Source organism: Triticum aestivum, chromosome 6A (genome assembly GCF_018294505.1).
Source record: "Triticum aestivum cultivar Chinese Spring chromosome 6A, IWGSC CS RefSeq v2.1, whole genome shotgun sequence".
Classification (NCBI taxonomy): domain Eukaryota; kingdom Viridiplantae; phylum Streptophyta; class Magnoliopsida; order Poales; family Poaceae; genus Triticum; species Triticum aestivum.
The window spans coordinates 282,374,101-282,377,470 of record NC_057809.1 but is presented as its reverse complement, the minus strand read 5'-3'; positions in this window follow the sequence as shown (position 1 = coordinate 282,377,470).

Here is a 3,370-nt window from a genome sequence, read left to right as displayed (position 1 = left end):
GAACAGGACCCCATGGTGTGGAGGGCAGGATGAACAGTAGATGGTGGAGGGGTGCCCGTGGAGGGGTGGTTGAACAGGACCCCGTGGTGTGGAGGGCTGGATGAACAGTAGACAGTGGAGGGGTGGTTGAACAGTAGCCGGTGGAGTAGCGCGTGGTGGAGGCTGGATGAACAGGAGCCCGTGGAGGCTTCGAGGAGGTCGACGGTGGATGAACAGTAGCTCGTGGAGGCTGGAGGGGGTCGACGGTGGAGATGAACAGTATCCCGTGGAGTTCCGTTTTGCGGTACGCCACACCCCTCCCGATGAACAGGACCCCCGTTTCGACCGTAGCGCTCCAACACAAGTCCGTTTCCTCCGTTTTGCGGTATGCCACACCCCTCCCGATCAACAGGACCACTGTTTCGACCGTATGAGGTCCGTTTCCTCCGTTTTGCGGTACGCCACACCCCTCCCGATCAACAGGACCCCGGTTTCGACCGTAGGAGGTCCGTTTCCTCCATTTTGCGGTACGCCAGGCCTCATTTCCATCGCCTCTTCCGTCCAAGCCCTCCCGATGAACACGACCACGCATTCCGTTCCGACCCATGAACACGACGACGACGCTGTTTCTCCGTTCCGACCCAGCCATGTACATGAGTCCTCGCCGTATGTATGAGCGAGTAGGCATTCGAGACCCCGCCCGTATGTACACATACGTGGCCGTATTTTCTTTCTTGCACCCTCGCCGCCTCTACTACGACACGTGCGCGCCTCTACATCCACCAGTATATATGTACATACACGTTCACGACCAGAATGACAACGCTACGTACGCTTCGACCAGGTGGGTCCCGACTGTCAGGCACTTCCTTGCCTGCGAAGATGTAGCTGGTGCGTCCCAGCAGTCAGAGGGGCGAATCGTTTTTTGCCTAGACGCACTTCCTTGCGTGCAAAGGTGTAGCTGGTGGGTCCCAACACTCAGGGGGGAAACGTTTTTTTCGCGAAATACGGTGGCCCGTCCGGTGGGTCCCTGCTATCAGGTGGAGGAATCATCATTTTCCGCATAATAAGGAGGCACTTCCTTGCTGCCACCATAGACCCAGCTGTCAGCCTCTCCACGTACAGTCCACGTCCGATGGAAGTCTTTCCTTGACCATGTTGACCATGCCGCGCCGAGAGCACCAGGGCGGTGGACGACGGCGAGGCCTAGGCAGGGGACGACGCGGAGCCGGTGAAGACGCGGCAGTGGATGCCCACGCGGAGAGGAGTATGAGGGTTCACTCGTTCAGCTGCGGTGTGAGGCTACCATCGCTGCAGGGCCTGGCCAGCGGTGGGAATTGTAGGGGGCGGTGAGGCCTTCGCGGCAGCACAGACGGCCACGGGAGGCAAGAGCACGCGGCACGACCAGCGCTACTTTGGGCGGCTGGAGCAAGAAGACCAGAGGTTGAAGAAGCACTACGGCCGTTGGATGGACATCGTACGGTTACTGGAGCTAGAATCGTTCATATTGACTAAGTTGACAAAGTCCTTCGTCCCCGTCAACTTAGTAGGCCCACAAGTTAGCCTCCCACCAAGATGGGTCCCAGTTAGCCAGGGGAGTATTCATTTTTTTGTGCGTAATAAGGAGGCACTTCCGATGGGTCCGAGCTGACAGCGGGGGGAACGTTTCGACTGTACGAGGCCTCGCCGTCGCCGGAGAATAACAACAGGTGTGGGTGAGTAGAGGGATGGCTAGGCTAGCGATGGGAGTACAGTGGGATGGTGAGGCCTGCGCGACAGCAGAGCCAGCCGCGTTGAGGAGGGAGCACGCAGTCCCGTCGGCGCCTGTTTGAGCGGCTGGAGCAGGAAGAGCAGAGATTGAAGAAGCACGACGGCCGTTGGATGGCCATCCAACAGTCACTGCTTGTGCGTCAACCTTTTTTTAGGAAAGCCTCAAATCTGTGGGAAACAACATACAGCCCATCTGCCATTATTTCTAATAATTTACAGCCCATTTGCTAATTATTAAGGTTTTTTTGGAGCCCATATTCTTTTTGTTAGCATTACAGCCCATATTGTGGCCACGGTTAAAAATTATACGAAATTTTGCATATTTCGGTGCGGTCCAAACTGTTTTTAATCCCGAAATTTCGACTCACATTCAAACTAATTTTAAAAATAAATGTATATCAATATAAAATCCAACAAATTCTCCACGCATAAAAATTAATGTAATTTCAAATGTCGAAATGAAAAAAAGATATTTGAAACTAATTGCCGGTTTGATGTGTTTTAAAAATGTACAGCCCCATTTCTCATTACTGATGGGCCATTTTCTCGGCCAGCCGAATGAAAGCTCTCCTCCTCGTCTTGAAAGATTTGCAGCCCAACAGGCCTGACAAAGCGACTTGGCAAATCACAAAAAAACTAGGATGTGGCCGTAGACGCAGCTGTCAGCCTCTCCACATACAGTACTCTTCCGATGGAATGTCATTGACCACGTTGACCACGCCGCGCCGAGAGCACCAAGGCGGTGGACGATGGTGAGGCCTAGGAAGGGGACGACACGGAGCCGGGGAAGACGCGATAGTGGATGCCCACGCGGAGAGGAGTACGAGGGTTCACTGGTTCGGCTGCAGTGTGAGGCTGCCATCACCGCAGGGCCTGGCTAGCGGTGGGAGTAGTAGGGGGCGATGAGGCCTCATCGGCAGCACAGCCGGCCACTGAAGGCAGGAGCAGGTGGTCTCCCCGTCGCTGGTTTGGGCGGCTGGTGCAAGAAGAGGAGCGATTGAAGAAGTAGCAGGACCGTTCGATTCAAATCCAATGGTTACTTCTGTTAGAATCGTTTGTTGACTAAGTTGACAAGCCCTGCATACGGGTCAACTTAGTAGGCCCACAAGTTAGCCTCCCAACCGGTGCACCCCAGATGTCAGTGGGAGGAATCATTTTTTCGCGTAATAAGGAGGCAGTGTGCGTGCGGCCAGGCCAGCGGAGGGAGTAGGGTGGGCCGGGGAAGCCTGCGTGGCATCACAGCGGGCCACAAGAGGAGGGAGCAGGCAGTCCCAACGGCGCTAGTTTAGGCGGCTGGAGCAGGAAGATCAGAGATTAAAGAAGCACGTCGGCCGTTGGATGGACATCCAACACTAACTGCTGCTAGAATCGTGTGTTCACTGACAAAGCCTTTCGTAAACAAGTCAGCCTCGAAATCCGTGGCATGTACAGCCCATTTGCTATTATTTTTATATTTTTTACTCATTTTCTAATTCATATGGAATTTATTGCAGCACGTTTTCCATTTTTAGAATTGCTGGCCATTTTCTGGTCAGTACCAGGGTCAAAAAATTAACTAAATATGTGGGAAATTTTGAAAATTCGCAATTTTTTGCTGGGGATCGAAATATTCTTAATCCAA